This window comes from Passer domesticus, chromosome 4 (assembly GCF_036417665.1).
Source record: "Passer domesticus isolate bPasDom1 chromosome 4, bPasDom1.hap1, whole genome shotgun sequence".
Taxonomy (NCBI): domain Eukaryota; kingdom Metazoa; phylum Chordata; class Aves; order Passeriformes; family Passeridae; genus Passer; species Passer domesticus.
In genome coordinates, this window is record NC_087477.1 from 59,905,964 (window position 1) to 59,913,703 (window position 7,740).

Genomic DNA, 7,740 nt, shown 5'->3' on the forward strand with positions numbered 1-7,740 from the left:
TGAATACAGCCAAGTTACAGTCATATAGCTTCTACTTCTAAGATTTACAATTATTTAGATCATAACTTCTAAGAGTTGTAATTTTCTGCAAAATCAAAGTATATTCTTTATGGTCTTTTGATTGTTTAGTCTGTATCTGAGTTTCCTGAATATGTGGTATACATTTACATACTTTTCAATAGTAATGTTTTCCCTGCATTGAAGATTATTTAAAAAATAAAGTGAAACAAAGAAACTCCACAAAAGCCAAACTATCAGAAAACACTGAGGAAAAAAAAAAATCAGTCAGAGCTTTTATTTTCTCATACAGATTTTAGCCTTTATGTTTCAGTGCCTTTTTTTCCCCCCTAAGTAGTATCAGAATGGGATTAGAGCTAACTAGAATTTAATTTACTGTTTCAAGTGAATGTGCATAGCTACTAATCCTGTCAGAGCACATTTTGGTTTACATATTTCTAAGGACAAACCTTAAAGATTTCTGCAAAGCATCCATTTCATCAGCATTCATCCTAAGAAGAACATTAGTTTAAATAGAGGTAGGTAAGAATTTCCATTTCAATTTCCTCTGATTTAAGCATCTAGTTTTGCTTAAAAACAGAAATTCTAATATTTCTTAGAAAATAAAATTACTAAGAGAATGTTTGGCCAGTAAGAAATTTTTGTTACAATCAAGTTGAAACAATCTTTTGAACTTTAAGTTTGAAATTAACTTTGAAAGGTTTCATTTTGTGGAATTTTTGGGAAACATTTCAAAATGGCATTATGAAACTTTATACTACCAGAAAAGAGTTTTTGCAGTAAGAACAGATGTATTATTGAGTGCTTCCCTATTATTGCAGTCTTAATGCTCTGCTGAGAACTTCCTGATCCATTTCTTGGAAGGTGAATTCATCAGGCCCTCCTCACCTGCAAGGACAGATCTTCTGAAAGTAGTTGTGCCTAAGTTGGTGCCCCAACCAGCAACTAAGTCTCACCCAGCTGCTTGCTCACTCCCCCCGACATGTATATGGGAGAGAGATTTGGAAAGATAAAAGTGAGAAAACTTGTGGGTTGATATAAAGATGTTTTATAGTAAAGCTGCACATGCAAGCAAAGCAAACCAAGGAATCCATTCACATGTTCCCACGGGCAGGCAGGTGTTCAGCCATCCCCAAGAAAGCTGGGCTCCAGCATGCCTAATAATTACTTGGGAGAACAATCATGCCAAACACTCCCACGTTCCACTGTCTTCCCCAAGTTCTATATGCTGAACCTGATGCTTATGGTCATTCATATTCCATAGGGAATGGAACACCTCTTTCCTTTTCTTATAATTTTCTTTACATCTCTGTTACTCTACTGCCTGTGTGAATCTGCCAAGAATGCTGATTTACACCCATGATGATATGGAAAGACCATCGTGGCTGTTACCCTGCTGGGACTGCCAAGGTACCCTCACTCTCTGATCATCTCATCTTTGCTTACTGTGAACCTAACTTCTCTACTTTCTCCTCATACATGGTAGAAGAATTTACAGCAGGATGTTGATTCCTTCTGGTTGATCCTGAAGAAAAACTGTGCTATTAAATGTATACTATTGAAATGCATTTTTCTTTGGCCAATATTTTTAGCAATCTATACTCTTCCATAGATACAATAGAAGACGTTTCTTAGCTTTGGTGCTATATTTGAGTAGATTCAAATATATGAAGAAAACGGAATAAAATATATAATTTTTGCCCATTTTGCCTAGATAAAATATTTCTTTATATTTCTGTTTCTTTGTTATGCTGGCAAAAATAGTCCAAAGAAACTATATCAAAAGCAGATCTGGAACAGTCCCAGTAGGAACTCTCTAGTAATTCAATCCCAAAAGTTAATCTACTAAATTCACAATTTTTGCAGCCTAAACAAGACTATTTTGAAAATCAAGAAAAAAAGGGGTGAACTCACCACATGATAGATAAATATTTTGTTTCACCTGATATTCTTTTCTCCTATCTATAGAAATAAAAAGTTTCTTGTTCTTTTTGTCAGTTTCTTTTTCTCTGTTCTTGCACTGCAGTAAGGAATTGCCTGCAAATTCAGTCTAAAATTCAACCTAGTGCCTACTATTCATTTGCACTGGTTACTGTAAAGGTCTTCAAAATGAATATTGACTATGAGGATAGAAGCAGGTTAACAAAACCTGAGAGGTGAATGTTCAAGTAAAATTCAGCCCCAGTTTCTATCAGCTGAGAGCATGATCTAATCAGGTTTTTCATCCTGAAGTAAAATCCTGTTTATAGTTGAGTACATGTTTTCAGACTTGCCCTCAGGGGAACATGCTTGATATCAGGGCTGGTTTTAAATCCACAGCAACACCCTATTTTTTGCACAGCAGGACTAAGGCAATTGATGTCTGTCCCATAAAAGACACTACAAGCACATGTTACAAAACTGGTCCCATGTTAGCTGCAAAACATCATCTCCTGGGCTGCTTCTCACACATTTGTACCAACCTGCTTCTGATCTTGAGCCACAGTGTTGTGTGGCCATCTAAAAAAAACTCTCTGGACAAAAAAAAAAGGATGTTTTAACCTTCACTGTTGACAATCACACTAAAATATGGGAAGGAAATGGACTTCAACATAAAATAATAAAATCATGAAATTGGATTTGGTTCAGACATCATTTAAGAATTAGCAGCTGAACCTGAGGCCATCATGTTTTATTTTAATTGCTAATCATCAGAAATTGCCCTCACTTGATCATTATTACTCAGTTAAATCAAAAATATGCTAACGGCATAAAATGACATTCGATCATTGTATCACTGTCTAAATAATTACTTATGTCCAGGAACCTTTTTTTTCTGTAACCCCTTGTGTGAGCTATGTAGAACAGTAACATATACTGTATGTTTGACACTATTTTTTCTTATGTTTACAGTTTCTTTAAGTTCTACATAATGTCACATAACATAAATATACAGTTTAGACTTCACAGTAGACCTTTTATTAAACACCTGCCTTTCCTAATCTGTCCTCATTATTGAAAGTAAATATGTCCTACATGTATTGAAAGACAACTCTATTTAGACAAGGGAAGCACTGCTCTTTCAAGAACTTTTTAAACAAATTGCACCCTTTTTTTGTTCACTGTCTACTTACCTATTTACATACTCCTTCAGTTGCACCAAATAAAAAAGATAAGCTGGTCATTTCTTTCTCAAAGATAATGTGAACCTTAAAATAAAATCTAGTTTTGGAGAACTTTGAGTATTTAAGTAGATTTATTTCCTGAATTCCTTTAAAATGTGTTGATTTGCTCTGTTTCCAGATTTTAGGGAAAATATGAGATATAGCACCCATTTCAGAGACTCAAATATATCATTAAACAGGAGAAAGATATTTGGAGTAGATTATGACTCCAAAAAGTTAAGTGGGATCACTGAAATTTAATGAACAACTCACAAAGACTATGATCAAACTTCTTTATAGTTGTCCTTTTCCCTGGAAAAAGAGTATTTCAGAGGGCATGGTTAAAGTGGATGACAAAACCAAGCAATAAGAAAGAAAAGCAGATGAGTGACCCTGAGATGAGCTCTTGGTCAAAGCAGGGTGGTAACAACACCAAGGTGCTTGGCCACCATGGGCCATTCCCTTCAGAGCTGGACCTGATGATCACTGTGGGTCCCCTCCAACTCAGGCATTAGAGTTTCAGAAAGAAACTAGCCATGGTTTTGTCTAATGCCTGAGTGCTGTCAGCAAGCTCCCCGTGAGTTAGCAAGAAAGAAACTAACACATGACAAAGGAGGAAGGTCATTCCCCACAACGTCAGCAAATGTTCAGAAAGATTACACATTACACTGACAGTTGTGGACACTGTACTTATTCCAGGGATGAGCAGTGAGGCAGCAAGGTTTCATTAAAACCAGAGGGATGTTATTAAACTTTCATAATTTGACTGCGATATGTGCAGCAGCATTTTACATAAGCTGAAGCCTGCGCAACATGCAATGAGGGAACCAATAAGTAGTGAATTACAATAATCAATACGTGAAATGACAAAAGCATTAATCAACTTTGCAGCAGTGTCCCGACCTGGGAAGAAATTAGTTTTATATAGATCACATAAATAACTAGATAAATTACATACCGGGCCAAATGAATGGCTCATGTAACTCAACTGCTGATATATGCAGCTGGTGACACATTTGGATCTAGAGATGAATTTGGATGATTACATTTTGACATGATATCATACTGAGTCAGGCAATTAGCATAACAACATTTTCACAAGGACTTATTTTAATGTAAAATTTATGTAGATTCAGCTGTGCTCATACATTTTTCTTGTTTGTAAGGGGCATTATATTGCTCCACAAGAAAAAGTCTTTGCTGCAAAAGTTTTGTTGGCTAAGTTTAGGTTTGTGTATTCCATTACTGGAAACAGGAAAATAATGCTTTTTTATTATTATTTTTTAATTGAAAGGGACATCCCTTAATGTATATACAATAAAATGATAAATCAGATGGGACCATTTGCAAGTTTTCAAAAACTTTGTAGCACAGCAAGAGAAAATTAGTGTTGAAATTTGTGTGTTGCATTTATCCTTTTGGAAACTGGTTTTGTACCAGCTCTTTGGTAGAAGTCATGCAAATGTAGCAGAGAGGGTGTTTCTTACCTCTGTCTTTAGTCTCACTACAAATACCTAGAAACACATAAATTTTCATTGCAATTATTTATATTCTTTATATAAAAAGTAAGGAGCCTGTTGGACAAGATTCTTACAGAAATGTTTTCAGGATGGGTTTAAATTTAGCAGCCTTCAGTGTATCTCTTCATTAATGATTGTATAGAATAGCACCAGTGATAACTATACTTATCCATTCTAATTTTCTCAGCCTACCATTGGGATTGATGAGAAGACTGTTTCAAGTGCAAGTATTCTCCTTCAAAAGACAGGAACAAGTCCACTTGCTACATCCTCCAATACTGAGATAAATGACTCAATACACACACTGTTAGTGCCAGCTTCTTACAAAAATGTGAGCAGGGGGTGAAAATTAATGGCAGCATGGCTTCTTACCCTGGATGCATCTCTCTCAGGAAGTACAAGCATCTTTGAAAAGGAAGCAAGAGAACAAACATAAATGGTAGCCTAGAGAAGATTTTTAGGCCAATGAGTATAAATAGGTGTTAAAATTAAGAGAGACTTCCCTTGAATACTGTATATACAGTATACAGAAGAATAGCCCTGCATAGATATCCAAGTTAATTTGCCAGAAACAAAATAAAAATTTAGAAAGAAAAGGTAAAAGGGTGACTTTGAAACATCTCCAATACACCTTTATTAAATCCTCAACATTTCTGTATTCTGTAGGTGAAAAAAAAATATGAAGAATAAATGAAAATGGCAGGTTGCAGACACTGTGCTGGCTGACTAGCAGTGATATGTATTGATCCTGCCAATGTCTCAGAGTTGTTCACATGCAATGATTGCCTTTTTGACTGCTCACTCAATTCTAGTTAGCAAAATATCAGAGTGGGACAGTGAGATCCATTAGTCTCCTCAAATGCTAGTGACTGTCAATGAAGAGTTTTGTTTTCCCTTGGACTAACTCTACCTTGCATGGCTGAAGATACCCATGAGATCATTGAATGATTCAGGTATGATCCAAAACATGACAAACAGCATAGAACCAAATTTATCCAACAATTTAGGCAGAGCCGTAGTAACAAAAGTTGATTTAATATTCAAACAATGTATTGAAAGAACAATACTTTCCCAAGAAATCTGCATAGCAGAGGTAGATAAAGTCCTTTAATCTCATTTCTGACCAGAAATCTTATGGTTCCCACTTGACAAGGAGGAAATGTAAGATGGACGCTAACATTGTCTTAAAGGAAAAAGCATGTGAGCAAACAAAAGTCATATTAACTTTCAGTCACATTAGTAGAGTTCTGTGTTAATAGAACTAAGGCCTGTTACTTCAGAGTCTGAATTCTCACCTTTTATCATACTTACTAACATGTGAAAAGGACTTTATAAGTGATTGTCATACTTCTGTGCAAATGGGGATTGCCTTTCTTTTCATAGCTAACAACGAAATAGAATGCCATGTCTTAAAAAAAAAAAAAGTATGATTATTCTAAAATTGAGGGCCTGAGGAGAAGGTCCAGGCTGTAGGGAAGAAAAGACAAATCTCAGAGTTAGAAAACTGATAGGTCAATTGAGTCACACTGAACTTTTTTCAGTTTCTACCCTTATGATTATAAACACTGAAGTGTTAAAGCAATGAAAGAATAGCAATTGAGAACAGACTGGGACTCATTTTGAAAAAGATGTGCAGGCATATATAATAAAGTGTAATATTAGTCCCAAACCACCACTGATTAAAACTGCATTTGTCAGTTTCTCTAGAATTTTATGCATGATTATTAGAGTAATTGATTGAAAATATGTCTTTATTCCACTATAATCAAGTTACTTTGCCCAGTTTCTCTAAGTAACTGGAAAATAATTAGGAGTTAGAAGGTTGAATAAAATGCCCTTTTCATATATCAAAAAGGTAGTGTAGGCAAAATTCTAAAATGTTAACAAAGAAGATTGTACATTGGGAAAGTTTTAAATACATACTCCTATTTTTTTGCCTCAGTGAGTACACTTTGCGTGCTGGGCATTAGCACAAAGCCTGTCATTATAAATAACACTTCCACACAACAAGAAGAATAAATGTTGCCCCATCTTTATTGTTAGTTACTCCATAGTTGCTTGTTGTTTTTCATCAGAAATATTATGTGCCTATCATTCCAAGAAAAATATATTTGTTCTATTATCTCAGCCTAAAAGTTAAAAGCAGTAAAATAGAACAGGCTTTGACATTGTGATTTATGGTACAAAGGTACAAAGAGAAGAAAATATATGCTTTAATGTGTGCTTTGGCAGCTCTTGGTTTATGAGAAGGCTACATGAAGCAGTTTACTGGTCTGGAAAAATTTTCCTATTTTTCAACCCTCTAAAATTTTTCCAGATAGTTTATTTGTTCAGTCTATCACCAATATGCATGTCAAAAAACTTACTGTACTACTGGAAAGTGGAAATAGAGTTTTTTTGACAAGTTCATGCATGAATGACTGAAAAATCGACATTGCCACATAAATAACTGCTTCAGAAAGTAAACTAAGTGAAGTCTGAGAGGTTTTAGCTTTTGTGTTCCAGTATTTCACTTTCACTAATCCTTAAATGATGGTGAAAATTTGCATGTTAGGTTTATGGAGAGAACTTTACAAAAAGTAGGGAAACATGCTACTGTAGGGAAGTAGGGAAGAATTGCTTAAATACAAAACAAAAGTGTTCTTATTGTCTGGGGCTGTGTATGTCAGTTGTGGGGGACATATTTTTCTTTTGATCTGACAGTAACTCCTTAACTGCTTTAGAATAAGCTTCATTGAGCAAGAGAAAGAGCTGTACTGTTTACTTAGATTTACAGAATAGGTTCAGAATATATTTTGTTCATTCTAAGGGCTGATTAAAAACCACCCCAATGTGACCTTCCAGGCTTGGATCTTCCTCAAGGAGTACTAGAAATCCCCCTATCCCATTGACCTGGCTAAGATGTGAATACAAGAACAATTTTTTAGAATGTGGAACCCATCTTGGAAGTTTAGTTCCATTGTTGTATTTGAATTTGTATAATCTGCTATTACAGCTTTGCTCTTTCATTGCAGGAGTGTTGTTTGTTTGTAGGGGTTATGTGTGGGTTTTATTTTTTG